The 15,553-nt window shown below is 40.4% G+C and overlaps 1 protein-coding gene across 4 annotated transcripts in view; it reads left to right on the forward strand.

Moving 5' to 3' along the window:
• The window catches only part of GABRB3 (gamma-aminobutyric acid type A receptor subunit beta3), a 287,930-nt gene that overhangs the window by 110,425 nt on the left and 161,952 nt on the right, over positions 1 to 15,553 (forward strand). The window lies entirely within an intron of this gene.

Here is a 15,553-nt window from a genome sequence, read left to right on the forward strand (position 1 = left end):
GAGAATCCGGATGAGGGACTGAGGATCTCAGGATATATCAGAACTCTTATAGGGACATTGCGAGGTGGTAGGAAAGATGACACAGAGGGTATGAAAACAGAGGAGAAGTCTTGGTCCAAGGTTTAAGGAGGTAAGAAAATGTCCAAGTGACAGGAATTTTCATGTCTTAATAATAATATGGAGGGGAATACAAGTTTGAAATAAACAGAATGCTGTGTAGAAAGTCTTGGAACAAGGCCATGACCACTGCCTTGTCCAAGGAGAGACAGTTTGTGGTTTCTCAGTAATTAGGGAGAAAGTAAAAGTGAAGTCGCTCAGTCGTGTCCGACTCTTTTTGACCCCATGGACTGTAGCCCACCAGGCTCCTCCGTCCATGGGATTTTCCAGGCAAGAATATTGGAGTGGGTTGCCGTTTCCTTCTCCAGGGGATGTTCCTGACCCAGTGATTAAACCCAGGTCTCCTGCACTGTAGGCAGACGCGTTACCATCTGAGCCACCAGGGAAGTCACATGATAATAACCTTTTTGAACACTTGCCCATGGCAGACAGTGAAGGAGGTGCTTTGAATGGGTTATGTAGTTTAATGTTCACAGTAAATCAGTGAGGAAGATACATCTATGATCCCCAATAAACAAATGAGGAAACTGAAATTTGAGGAAGCCACCTACTTAGGGAATGTACAGCCAGGACTTGAATCCACCTTGAGAATCACTGTCTTAGACCACTGCACAAAGAATTTAAAAAAGACTGTTTAAATGGTTAGTAGAGGTTGCATTTTGAATACTAAAGACACTATATTGTGGATTTAAAAATTAGTAATAAACCTGATGAAATTATACCTTTTTTTTTTTTTTTTTTAAGAGGAATAATGCAGTGTAAAGCAGCTAGTGGTGATACCCTGTCCTGGGGGTTCACACATTCCAGGAGTAGCTGTGATGTGTGTCAGGAATTTACCATCCTGACAGTGAGCAAGTGGGGCCTTTGTGCTCCATCTGGCCACTGCATACATCAGAACACTTAGGACACGAGGAGGCAGGTGAAAGGCCTGGCCTGTGATGTGCCCTGGAGCCTCCTTGAGACGGACGGACTGCTGTAAACATTCCCGGTCTCTTAAAACCCTGGGAGCTGGTTCTGCCCAGCGGGTCACTCCCCTGACTCTGGCTCATACCTTACTTCTCTTCTGATCTAGTGTGAAACCTGCAGCTCTGATCCTCTAGCTTTCTTCCCTTAAAAAATAGACATAGTAATACATGATGTTTTAGGAGGCTGATGTGATGGGACATTCATGAAGCAGAGCAGTGTGCCTTCAGTAAAACCTATCCCTTTATTTTCACACTGGAAGCATCTAATATCCGCACATGGTGACCTGGTGAAGGGACCAAAGCTTGTGTTCTAATCCTGCCAAGGTCATTTTCAAAGGAAGTGAGCTATTCTTGACCTCTCAGGGAGAGGGCAGAGATGTGTGTTCTGAACTGGAGGTGGCTGGACTGGATGTAGTGAGCCCTTGTCCTCTTGTGTGCTGCTTTCTGAGTTACGAAGTAACCAGCCCTGTGTTTCTTATACCTGACATATCTTCCCTTTGAGGGCAGCCTGGCATCTAAATCTTTTCTAGGACCATGGAATGCTGTCCCTGGCAAAACCTTTTCTCCTTCAGGGGAGAAGGGCACCCTCAGCTTAGGGTCCCATGGATGACTCAACCCCATATGTGACTCCAGTCCCACAGGTATTTCAAGTCTAAGAAATCCCCAAGAAGACACTGGGTTGCCTCCTTAGTTTACTGCCTCCTGGTCCCATCTTTGACATGTAAAATGATTAATGATGTAAATACTTTTCAGGCCATCTGTGGCTTGCAGACCATTTTACCTCCTTGCGCATTTGCTGGTTGCTTCTGAATTGCTTTCTGTAGAAAAGCAAGCGGCCATGACCAGCCTGTTATGTTAGTGCACCATTCAGTCTCCCCTTCCTCTGCGAGCCTGAGTGCCTTCAGCCGTGCACATGTGAGAAGCCCAGTGTGCTTCTGGTGATTGGAGGATGTATCACCTCCAACAACCTGACTTTTCAAAAAGAATCCCAGTAAAAATATTCAGTTCTTGCTTCCTATCTGCCAAGTAATAGAAATAAACTACTCAGCTGGTGCCTTAAAAATTGTTTGACCGTAAGAAATGTGGTACTTGGGTGGCATGGAGGAGTCATCCTTCTTTCTGAATGATTCATTTTCCCCTGAAACCTAAAAATAGCATCAGGCTTGGAGAGAGGATTGAGGAGCTACACAGAGGCCATTTTCCAGGGCTGTTGTCCTTATGTAAGCATGTTTTCTGTTAAGCCATGACTTCAGTCTGAAAAGCAACACTGTGTGTATGTGTGTGTGTGTGTGTGTGTGTGTGTGTGTGTGCATGCGTGCACTTGATGAAATAACAATCTTGAGGTCATAGAGTTTCAACTTTGAATTAAGTAGAAGGGTGTTGTATTCATGCACTGCTTGTCACAGTGATTTACTCTGCCTGTGATGCTCTAACATTTTAACACAAGCACATGTCTGTTGTTATTCTCATCCAATGCAAATAAATGTTTTATGTATTTTAGTGTATACAACTTTGTGATTTATCCTATTGCTGTTCATATAAAGTAGCTCACTGGCACTTTGAAAAAGAAATAAATCTTGTGTAGCAGCCACAGGAAGTTTTGAAGATTAGGAAATTAAGGCCCAGAAACACTAAAGGACTTGTTAGAAGTCTCCAGTCTCTTCAGGTGGGTGTTTGCATGAGTGGAAAAAGTCCTCTTTGATCTCACACCATCCCCTTCCAATACCAAACTGTTTCCTCTTCTTCCTTTTGTTATGTGGGAGAGATGGAAGTCACTGTAGGTGAAATATAGGGAAGCCATCAAAATGCTGCTGCTCTTGCTGCTAAGTTGCTTCAGTCGTGTCCGACTCTGTGTGACCCCATAGACAGCAGCCCACCAGGCTCCCCTGTCCCTGGGATTCTCCAGGCAAGAACACTGGAGTGGGTTGCCATTTCCTTCTCCAGTGCATGACAGTAAAAAAGGAAAGTGAAGCCGCTCAGTGGTGTCTGACTCTTAGTGACCCCATGGACGCTCCATCAGGCTCCTTCATCCATGGGATTTTCCAGGCAAGAGTACTGGAGTGGCGTGCCTTGCATGAAAGCATTCAATTTACTACTACAAGTACTACTACTTAAAAGATACCTTTAGTCTTCTGATCTTAGTTAATTTTATATGTACATCCTAACTCTCAGTAGCGGTTTGACTAACCCATTCTACCTTTACAATTTTGTGTTATGCGTCTGTTTATGAAATGAGAGTACTTAATTCCATGATGTGTAAGATTTCTTCCCACACTGAGTGGTACACTACCCTGATTGAACAAATTTATAAATTAAGAATTTTTTCTGGCTAAGATGGAGCAGCCCCTTTCTTCAAGCTCCTGTCTCTTGCAACCAAAGCACCAAACATAACACTGTAAAGCTCCGAAAGACATGAAAGGCAGAGAAAGGAAACAGATGGCCTTTGACCTTCGGGCTGGCTAGCGACGTGGTGGCGAGTTCCTTGGGTTTTTCTGTCTCCTGTATGTCTGGGTATAGCATGGGAGAAGGGTACAGCCTGGAAGCACCAACAGAGGAATACAACCCAAGTCTGTCCCCCAGGCAGAGGACCAGCTCCCAGATGATGAGCAAGCTGCCCTCACTTGCAGAGCAAACTGAATACTCCTTGCCTGGATGCTGTGGACGGGCTCAGTAAAGATCTGTCCCACATTTCCCCAGTGGGGTTGTTATCAGCAAACTCAAAGATTGAGAGAGAGAGTGTTAGTCACTTGGTTGTGTCCAACTCTAAGACCCCATGGACTGTAGCCCGCCAGGCTCTTCTGTCCATGGAATTCTCCAGGCAGTAAAACTGGAATGGGTAGCCATTCCCTTCTCCAGAGGATCTTCCTGACCCAGGGATCAAACTTGGGTCTCCTGCATTGCAGGCAGATCCTATACCATCTGAGTCACCAGGGAAGCCCCAAACAGGGAGTTAAACCTGCACCCTGACCCAGGAGTAACCAGGGTGAGGGGCTGATACCTACTGCTTCAGTAGGACCTGAACATTTGTCCCCATGGAGTAGTGGCAGGACTGAATAGGAGCTGTAAGGTGGGACTGACGCTCTGCTTGCTACCCCAGACATTAGCTAAGCCTTCATCTCAACTGAACAACATTTCTCCTGAATCTATTATAAAAATGCTTCAATGTGAAGTTATATAGCAGATACAGAAATACTCAAAGGAAAACTGTAGAACTGAAAAATACAATAAATGAAATAAAAACATCACACTAGATGGGAGGTTGGAGATGGCAGAGAGTGAAATCAATGAACTGAAAGAGAAATAAATAGGTATTACTTAGAGAAAAAATAGAATTAAAAAAACAGAATTTGGTGATACAAATATTAGATCTCCAGAAAAAATGAGAAAGGATGTATTAGATCTCCAGAAAAAATGAGAAAGGATGTGGGGCTGAAAAATTAAAAAAAAAAAAGTCGCTGAAAATTTCACCAAATTTGGCAAAAAGCATACACCTACAGATTCAGGAAGCTTTGTAAATCATGACCAGATAAACCCAAAGAAGTTTTTGCCAAAAACTGTCTTATTTAAACTTCTGGGGGAAAAAAAGTCTTGAAAGCAGCCAGAGAAAAATGAAACTTTACTAACAGGAATATAACACTTTGAATGACAATGAATTTTTCGTTTGAAACCACTGAAGACAGAAGGACATGGCACAACATTTTTCAAGTGCTAAAGGAAATGTCAACTGCTTTAGTTCTATATCCAATAAAAATATCCTTTAGGAATGAAGATGAAAATACTCTAAAGTAAAGAAGATATTCTAAAGTAAAGATAAATTTTAATATGAGAATCTGTTCCCAGGAGACCTAACCACAAAAAGTACCTAAAAGAAGTTCTCTACACAAAGAAGGAATGGAAGCAGAAGGAGCCTGATGCATCAGGAAGATAGAATAATGGATGGAGTGAATTAATGGCAAATGTAACAGACTTTCCTTCTTGAGGTTTTTAAAACTGTGTTTGAAGATTGAAGCAAAGACTATAACATCATCTGATCTGGTGTTCAATGAATGTGAGAAAATTCTTAAGATATTTCTATTTTAGAAGGTGGAAGAGTAAAAGGACCTGAATAGATATTTACACTTGCTCAAAAATGCTAAAATACTGATGTATGTTATTGGGTTGGCCAGAAAGTTCGTTCAGTGTCATCCTTGTGATGGCTGTAGTAGTGCTTAGTTGTCTTTGACTTCATTCAAAACAATTTTGTTAGATTGTATTGTGATAGCTATCATTTCAATGTGCATTAAAAAAAAAAGCCATCAAAATTGGTGAATTCTGTGTAGCCATTTTAATATTAAAGATAGAAGAAAAAGCAACATTTTCCATGTATTAGGCTTTATTATCTCAAGAAAGGTAAAAATACAACTGAAATGCAAAAAAAAAAAAAAGATTTGTGCAGTATATGAAGAAGGTGCTGTGACTGATTGAACGCATCAAAAGTGATGTGCGAAGTTTTTGCTGGAGATTTCTAGCTGGATGATGCTCCACAGTCGGGTAGACCAGATGACATGGATGGTGATCAAATAGAGACATTGAAAGTAAAAGTGTTAGTTGCTCAGTGGTGTCTGACTCTTTGGGACCCCGTGGACTGTAGTCCACCAGCCTCCTCTGTCCATGGAATTCTCCAGGTAAGAATACTGCAGTGGGTAGCAATTCCCTTCTCCAGGGAGGGAATTCCATTCTTCCTGACCCTGGTATCAAACCTGGGTCTCCTGCATTGCAGGCAGATTTTTTACCATCTCAACTATCAGGAAAGCCCCAGTAGAGACATTAACTGAAAACAATTCACTGTATACCATGTGGGAGATAGCTGATATACTCAAAATATCCAAATCCAGCCTTGAAAATCATTTGCACCAGCTTGGTTGTGTTAATCTCTTTGATGTTTTGGTTCCACATAAATTAAGCAAAAAATATCTTCTTGACTTTATTTTTCCACACACAATTCTCTACAGACATATAACAAAAATGTTCCATTTTTAAAACAGATTATGCTGGGCAATGAAAAGTATATACTGTACAATAATGTGGAACAGAAGAGATCATGGGGCAAGTGAAATGAACCACCACACCAGCTACACCAAAGACTGATCTTCATGTGAAAAGATGATTTTGTGTGTGTGTGGTGGAACTGGAAAGCAGTCCTCTACTCTGAACTCCTGGAAAAACCAATTAATTCCAACAAGTACAGCAATAAAAGGCAGCACTCAACGAAACGTGTCTGGAAATAATCAACAGAAAATGCATAATCTTCCATCAGGATAACACAAAACTGCTTTTCCTGATGACCAGGCAGAAACTGTTACAGCTTGGCTGGGAAGTTCTGATTCATCTGGTGTACTCACCAGGCGTTGCGCTTTCGGATTTCCATTTATTTCTGTCTTTACAAAGTTTTCTTAATGGAAAACAAAATCAATTCCCTGGAAGACTGTAAAAAGTACCTGGAACAGTCCTTTGCTGAAAAAGATAAAAAGCTTTGGGAAGATGGAGTTATAAAGTTACTTGAAAATGGCAGAAGGTAGTGGAACAAGCAGTGAATATGTTGTTCAATAAAGTTCTTGGTAAAAATGAAAAAAGTGCCTTTTACTGTTTCTTAAAGAGCCAGAGGGACCTTTTGGCCACCACAAATACTTACGTATGTGAAAAATTCTAAGCACTGAATTGCTAATACTGAGAAAAATGATCAAAACATGATAGATAAATCAAAGTAGACTTCTAAAACATAAGACATAAGATGGAAGAGAAGGAAATGAGGAATAAAGAACAGAACAAGCAAATGGAAGACAAGAAATAAATTGACAGACTTTGCCTATCAATATTTATCTGAAATATGAAAAGCGTAAACATAAGACAAGGCTTGTCCAAGTGGGTTAAAAGCGTAATCCAAATATGGTATATAGTTTCTACAAGAAGTTCACATTGGACACAACTGCGTAGGTAGGTTGAAGGTAAAATGATAGGAAAAAAAGTATCATGCAATGGGTGGAGAGAGAAATAAATTGGGAATGTGTAATTGAGAAAATTACACTACTGTATATAAAATACGTAACTAATAAAGACATACTTTACAGACAGGGAACTCTTCTCAATACTCTGTAATGATCTATATGGGAAAAGAGTCTAAAAAACAGTGTATATGTGTATATGTGTAACTGGTACACGTTGCTGTATAGCAGAAACTAAAAATATTTAGAGTGAGCTATAGTCTAGTTTGGAGAAGGCAATGGCACCCCACTCCAGTACTCTTGCCTGGAAAATCCCATGGACAGAGGAGCCTGGTCGGCTGCAGTCCATGGGGTCATTAAGAGTTGGACACGACTGAGCGACTTCACTTATAGTCTAGTCAGGAGTGTACTCTAGTATCCTCTAGGAGGAGGAGAGGGGGATGACAGAGGACGAGATGGTTGGATGGCATCACCGACTCAATGGACATGAGTTTGAGCAAGCTCTGGGAGATGGTGATGGACAGGGAAGCCTGGTGTGCTGTTCCATGGAGACACAAAGAGTCGGACACAACTGAACGACTCAACTGAGCTGAAACTTTAGTAAAAATTTTTAAAATTCACAAAACTGTTATAATATATGTGTGTGTGTATATATACATTAATTTTATTTAATTTTATTAATTTTTAATGATACACATTTATTTTTATAGGTTTATGTTTTCATTGCTTTAGTGCTCTGACATGTGGAACTTTTGCCACCCTATGGAGTGTAGGCTCCTTTCTCCATAGGATTCTCCAGGCAAGAATCCTGGACTGGGGTGCCATTTCCTCCTCCAGGGGATCTTCCTGACCCAGGGATTGAACCTGCATATCCTGCATTAGCAGGCAGAGTCTTTGCCACTAGTGCCACCTGGGAAGCCCATAAGCTTATGTTTACCATTTACTTACTCTAAAGTCTATTTTTCTTCCAGTTTTATTGAGATATATTTGACATATAGCTGTGTGTGTGTGTGTGTGTGTGTGTGTGTATGGTATATAACAATGATTTGACTTACATGCAGCATGGGATGATTACCACAGTAAGTTTAGTAAATATTCCATCATCTCATATAGATACAAAAGAAAAGAAAAATACTAGTTTCCTTCTGATGAGAACTCTTCAGATTTTACTCTCTTAACAGCTTCCATTTATAACGTAGAGCAAACAAATGGGAGCTAATCAAACTTACAGGGTTTCACACAGCAAAAGAAACCATAAACAAAATAAAAAGACAATCTATGGACTGGCAGAAAATGTTTGCAAATGGTGCGACTGAGAAGAGCTTAGTTTCCAAAATATATGAACAGCTCATATTACTCAATAACAAAAACAACAAAAATAAACAACCCAACTGAAAAATGGGCAGAAGATCTAAATAGGCATCTCTTCAAATAAGAAAGACACATGGCCAGTTGACACATGAAAAGGTGCTCAACATTACTAATTATTAGAGAAATGAAAATCAAAACGAAGGCACTGCCTCACACTGGTCAGTATGGCCATGATTAGAAAGTCTACAAGTAACAAATGCTGGAGACAGTGTGGAGAAAAGGGTGCCCTCCTACATTGCTGATCGGATTGTAAGTTGTTTCAGCCACTGTGGAAAACTCTGGTGGTTCCTCAGAAACTGTTAATAAAAGTAGAATTACCATATGATCCATCAGTCCCACTCTGGGCATATATCAAGATAAAACTATAATTGAAAAAGAATACATGCACCCCTATTGTGAGTAGTTCATAGAAGCACTATTCACAATAATCATGGAAGTAAGCTAAATGTTCATTGACAGATGAATGGATAAAGAAGATGGGGTACATATATACAGTGGAATACTACTTACCCTTTAAAAAGAGCAAACAGTGCTTCTGTTTGCAGCAAGATGGATGAAACTAGAGATTATCATACTAAGTAAGTCAAAAAGAGAAAGACAAATGCCGTATGATATCACTTATATGTGGAACTTAAAATATAATACAAATGAACCTGTCTGAAACAGAAACAGTCATATGTATATATATTATCTTCTTTATATTGGTTATTATGAAATATGCTACAAAAAACATAAGATCGTATATATTTTTATACAAGTCTTTGAGTCTGTTGTGTTCTTTGGAAAAATACACAAGAGTGGAATTATGGGATGATATGGTAGTTCTGTTTCTAACTTTCTGAGGAACCTCAATACCGTTTTCCACAGTGGCTGCACCGATGTATATTCTTACCAGTAGTGTCCAAAGGGTCCCCTTTATTCATATCCTCTTCAATGGTGATTGTTTGTAGTCTTTCAGTAATAGCCATTCTGATAGATGTGATGTGATGTCTCACTGTGCCGTTGATTTCCATTTCCCGAATGATTAATGGTGCTGAACATCTTTTCATGTGTCTGCTGGCCATCTGTATGTCCACTTTGAAAATAAAATGTCTCCTCGGGTCCCCTGTCCATTTTGTAACTGGTCTGTTTCTCTTTTTGATGGTGAGTCGCATGAGTTATTTGTATATTTTGGATATTAACACCTTAGATATGTCATTTACAAATATCTTACCTCATTCAGCAGCCTGCCTTTTTGTTTTGTTAATAGTTTCTGTTGCTGTCCAAAAACTTTTTAGTTTGACATAGTCCCTTTTTTTTGTTGTTGTTCTTGTTTCCCTTCCCTGATGGGAAGAATAACCAAAAAATATTTAAAGATTGATATCAGAGCATAATGTCTATATTTTATTCTAGGAGTTTTATGGTTTCAGATGTTACATTTATGTCTTTAATCCATTTTGAGTTTATTTTCATATATGCTATGAGAAAATGTTCTAATTTCTTCTTTTATCCAGTTTTCTAAGAACCTTTTGTTGAAAAGACAACTTTTGCCCATTGTTTATCATTTCCTTTATTGTAGATTAATTGCCCATGTAAGTTCATCTCTAAGCTGTTTATTCTGTTCATTGATATCTCTGTTTTTGTGCCAGTTCCATACTGTTTGATGACTGTAGCTTTGTAGTCATGATACCTCCAGCTTTATTATGTTTTCTCAATTGGAGAGAAAAGCTATTTGAGTACTTGTGTTCTCAATAAAATTTTAGAATTTTTTGTTCTATATCTCTGAAAAATGTCACTTGTATTTTGATACGGATTGCATTGAATCTGTAAATTGCCTTGGGGAGTATGGTCATTTTAATTGTTAATTTTTCTAATCCATGAGCACAGTGTATTTTTCCATTTGCTCGTGTTTTCAGTTTTTCTTATGTGTGTTACAGTTTTCTGAGGACAGGTGTTTTGCTTCCTTTAGTTAGATTTATTTCTGTTTATTCTTTTTGATGCAATTGTAAAAGGAATTATTTTCTTAATTTCTCTCTTTGATAGTTCCATGTTATTGTATGGAAACACAACTGATTTCTGTATTGTCCATTTTGTATCCTACAACTTTAGTGAATTCATTTTTGGTCAAATTCACTTTTGGTGTCTTTTTTGTTGTTAAGTTACTCAGTCATTTCCAACTCTTTGCGACCCCGTGGACTGCAGCATGCCAGGCTTCCCTGTCTTTCACCATCTCCCAGATCTTGCTCAAACTCTTGTCTACGGAGTTGGTGATGCCATCCAACCATCTCATCCTCTGTCGTTCCCTTCTCCTCCTGCCCTCAATCTTTCCCAGCATCAGGGTCTTTTCAAATGAGTCAGCTCTTCACATCAGGCCAAAGTATTGGAGCTTCAGCTTCAGCATCAGTCCTTCCAATGAATACTCAGGGTTGATTTCCTTTAGGATGGACTGGGTTTGATCTCCTTGCAGTCCAAGGGACTCTCAAGACTCTTTTCCAACACCACAGTTCAAAAGCATCAATTCTTTGGTGATCAGCCTTCTTTATGACTATTGGAAAAACTGTAGCTTTGACTATATTCTATTCAGTTCAGTCACTCCATTGTGTCCAACTCTTTGCAACCCCATGGACTGCAGCACACCCAGGCCTCCCTGTCCATAACCAACTCCTGGAGCTTGCTCAAACTCACGTCCATCAAGTCAGTGATGCCACCCAACCATCTCATCCTCTGTTATCCCCTTCTCCTCCTGCCTTCAATGTTTCCCAGCATCAGGCTCTTTTCCAATGAGGCAATTCTTCCCATTAGGTGGCCAAATATTGGAGTTTCAGTTGGAGTATCAGTCATTTTATTTCTTTATCTTGTCTGATTGATGTGGCTAGAACTTCACCAGACCTGCATGATCTAGGCATGTCCGTGTGTGCTCTGTGCGTCCTTCTTCTGTGGTGTGCTGACTCGTGTGGAAGTGACAAATCCAACCCTGTTGGGAGGCTGTTAGCCACTCTGGGGTAGTGTTGGGTCCCAGGGCTGCTTAGCTGTGGAGGCCTGAGATAGGCTGGACATACTGCCAGCCCACTAGTGGGTGAGGCTGGGTTCCCATGAAGCTAGTTTCTTGAGTGGAAGGGTGGGGTTCTGGGACTTGGGCCAACCACCTGGTAGGTTGAGTTGGTCCTGGTCATAATAGTCCAAAAGGAGGACTCCAAAATGGCACTTGCCAGCCTCAATGTTCTCATGGTAGAACTAGCTCCCCAGTGTCTGTGTCCCCAGGGGTAGTCACAGGTACTTCCTGCCTCTCTGGGAGGCCAAGATTAGCAAGTAGGTTTGACCCAGGCTTCTTTCAGATTACTGCCTTGGTACTAGGTGTCAGAGCATTTGAAATTTTGTGTGCATCCTTTAAGAATGTTGTCTCTATTTCCTAAATCTCTCTAGCTCTCCCACTTGCAAGCACCACTGGCCTTCAAACAAGTGGTTCTGTGAACTTGTCTTCCTGGTGCAGGATCCCTGGGCTGGGCAGGCCGATGTGGGACTCAGACCCTTGGATTGTAGGGATGAACCTCTGCTGTTGTGACTACCACAACCTCCTGGTTGTGGGTTGTCTTCTAAGGAGTGTGGATCTTGGCTACACAGTGTCTCTGTCCCTCCTGCCTGTTTTGTTGTGGTTCCTTTTTTATATCTTTAGTTGGGCAAAATCTCTTCTTCTAGTCTTTAGGTTGTTCTCATTGGTAGTTACTCTGTAAATAGTTGTAATTTTGATATGCCCATGGGAGAAGGTGAGCTCCTGTGTCTAGGCTGCTCCCCTATGCAAGTAATAATTATTTAAAAAGCATAAGACTATATCAGATAAAGTAGATGAAAGAACAAAGAAAATTTAAACATTACATAACAATTAAAAGTTCAGTCTATCAAGAAGATACAGCAATCTCAAATGTGCATGCACTAAAAATGTAGAATCAGTTAGTTCAGTCTCTCAGTCATGTTGACTCTTTGCGACCCCATGGACTGCAGCATGCCAGGCTTCCCTATCCATCATGAACTCCTGGAGTTTACTCAGACTCATGTCCTTTGAGTCGGTGATGTCATCCAACCATCTCATCCTCTGTCATCCCCTTCTCCTCCTGCCTTCAATCTCTCCTAGCATCAGTGTCTTTTCCAATGAGTTAGTTCTTTGCATCAGGTGGCCAAAGTACTGGAGTTTCAGCTTCAGCATCAGTCCTTCCCAATGAATATTCAGGATGAGTTTCCTTTAGGATAGACTGGTTAGATCTCCTTGCAGTCCAAGGGACTCTCAAGAGTCTTCTCCAACACCACAGTTCAAAAGCATCAATTCTTTGGCACTCAGCTTCCTTTATAGTGCAACTCTCATATCCATACATGACTACTGGAAAAACCATAGTTTTGACTATAGGGACCTTTGTTGGCAAAGTAGTGTCTCTGCTTTTTAATATGCTGTCTAGGTTGGTCATAGCTTTTCTTCCATGGAGCAAGCGTCTTTTAATTTCATGGCTGCAGTCATCATCTGCAGTGATTTTGGAGCTCCCAAAAATAAAGTCTGTCACTGTTTCCCCATCTGTTTGCTATGAAGTGATGGGACTGGATGCCATGATCTTAGTTTTCTGAATGTTGAATTTTAAGCCAACTTTTTCACTCTCCTCTTTCACTATCGTCAAGAGGCTCTTTAGTTCTTCTTCACTTTCTGCCTTATGGGTGGTGTCATCTGCATATCTGAGGTCATTGATATTTCTCCTAGCAATCTTGATTCCAGCTTGTGCTTCATCCAGCCCAGTGTTTCTCATGATGTACTCTGCATATAAGTTAAATAAGCAAGGTGACAATATACAGCCTTGACATATTCCTTTCCCAATTTGGAATCCATCTGCTGTTCCATATCCAGCTCTAACTATTGCTTCTTGACCTGCATACAGATTTCTCAGGAGGCATGAGAAAAAGATGGAATATGTGAGTCCAAACTAATACAGCTGGAAGGAGAAATAGACAAATCTACAGTCCATGGGGTCGCAAGAGTCAGGCACGACTTAGCGTCTAAACTACCACTGCCACAGTTAGGGTTTGTAACCCTGACACCCACGCTCAGTGACTTCTAGGACAACTAGACAGGAAACCATGTAATGTTCCTAAAAATAACAAATTTATAAAATTGGAGAATACATCAGTGTCTGCTGGGGTAAGGTTGGTATAGCTATAAAGAGTTCTTGAGGGAGTTCTGTATCTGGATTGTGGTGGTTATTATACAAATCTACATGTATAAGATTGCTTGGAAATACACACTCACAAATGCTTGATGTAAAAGTGGTGAAATCTGATTAAAGTATGCATATTTTACCAGGGTCAATTTCCTGTTGTTGATATTGTATTTGAATTATGTAAGATGGTAGCATTTGGCAGAACTGGTTGTAGTGTCTCTGGAACCTCTGTGTATTTTTTCCAGCTTCCTGTGAATCTGTAATTACTTCAAAATAAGTTTAAAACAAATAAATGAAGAATGCTGACACCATTGTATGCCCATGGGTTTGCTGGAATTGCATCTGTACTTGCATTTATCCGTTTGTTGTCTTCACGTAAATGTATTCCTCTTTCTTGACCTGATTTGGATTGGGGTTGTAATCACTCTGCCCCTGAAATATGTTCATCTGTGTTGTGGATTGAAAGTATATGCCCTTCTGTTGTGATTGCAGAGTCCACGGGGCATCTGGGACCTGAGGCTGATGCTCTCCCTGCCCATCTGCAGAGAGACACCATGGCAACGGTGCTGCGCATAGTAATTAGGCCTAATTCTTGTCAGGTTTACTCCTAGCATCAGAAGCTAAAAATAGGGCCATTTATTTCCCAGTGCAGGTGTAGCATCTGGGGCGACTCTGACTCTGAAAGGGGAGCCAAGCCCAGTAAGGGAGACCCTCTGGTTGGATACATCTACTGATGGATGTGACTGTGAATGAATATATCCACTTGGATAAAAAAATTTTATATATCCATACAAACAGGAAGTTAACCATTTATATATGCTTAGCTTCTTTTTGCTATGATGATTGAATTCTCTTGGCAAAACTGTTAGCCTTTGCCTTGCTTCATTTGTACTCCAAGGCCAAACTGGCCTGTTACTCCAGGTATCTCTTGACTTCCTACTTTTTCATTCCAGTCCCCTAGGATGAAAAGGGCATCTTTTTTGGTGTTAGTCTAGAAGGTTATGTGGGTTATCATAGAACCATTCAACTTCATCTTCTTTGGTGTACGTGGTTGGGCATAGATAGACGTGGATTACTGTGATATTGAATGGTTTGCCTTGGAAAAGAACAAGAGCATTCTGTCATTTTTATATTGCACTCAAGTACAACAACTCTTGTTGACTACGAGGGCTACTTCATTAAAGCAGGACAAAGGCTAACAAGAGTTTTGCCAAGAGAACACACTGGTCATAGCAAACACCCTCTTCCAACAACACAAGAGATGACTCTACACGTGGACATCACCAGATGATGAATACCAAAATCGGATTGATTATATACTTTGCAGTCAAAGATGGAGAAGCTCTGTAAAGTCAGGAAAAACAAGACAGGGAGATGCCTGTGACTCAGGTCATGAACTCTGTATTGCAAATTTAAGACTTAAATTGAAGAATGTAGGGAATACCACTAGGCTATTCGGGTATGACCTAAATCAAATCCCTTATGATTATACAATGAAAGTGACAAATAGATTCAAGGGATTAGGTGCGACAGATAGAATGCCTGAGGAACTATGAACAGAGGTTTGTAACATTATACAGAAGGCAGTGAACAAGATCATCCCCAAGAAAAAGAAATGCAAAAAGGCAAAATGGTTGTCTGAGGAGGCCTTACAAATAGCTGAGAAAAAAAGACAAGCTAAAGGCAAAAGAGAAAAGAATTATATTCCCATCTGAATGAAGAGTTCCAAAGAATAGCAGGGAGCAATAAGAAAGCCTTCTTAAGTGAACAGTGCAGAGAGATGGAGGAAAACAATAGAATGGGAAAGACTAGAGATCTCTTCAGGAAAATTAGAGATACCAAGGGAACATTTCATGCAAAGATGGGCTCAATAAAGGACGAAATGATAGGGACCTAATGGAAGCAGAAGATATTAAGAAGAGGTGTCAAGAATACACAGAAGAAC

This window comes from Bos grunniens, chromosome 21 (genome assembly GCF_055505025.1).
Source record: "Bos grunniens cultivar Pamir isolate PY7600 chromosome 21, Bosgru_T2T1.0, whole genome shotgun sequence".
NCBI classification, from domain to species: Eukaryota; Metazoa; Chordata; class Mammalia; order Artiodactyla; family Bovidae; genus Bos; species Bos grunniens.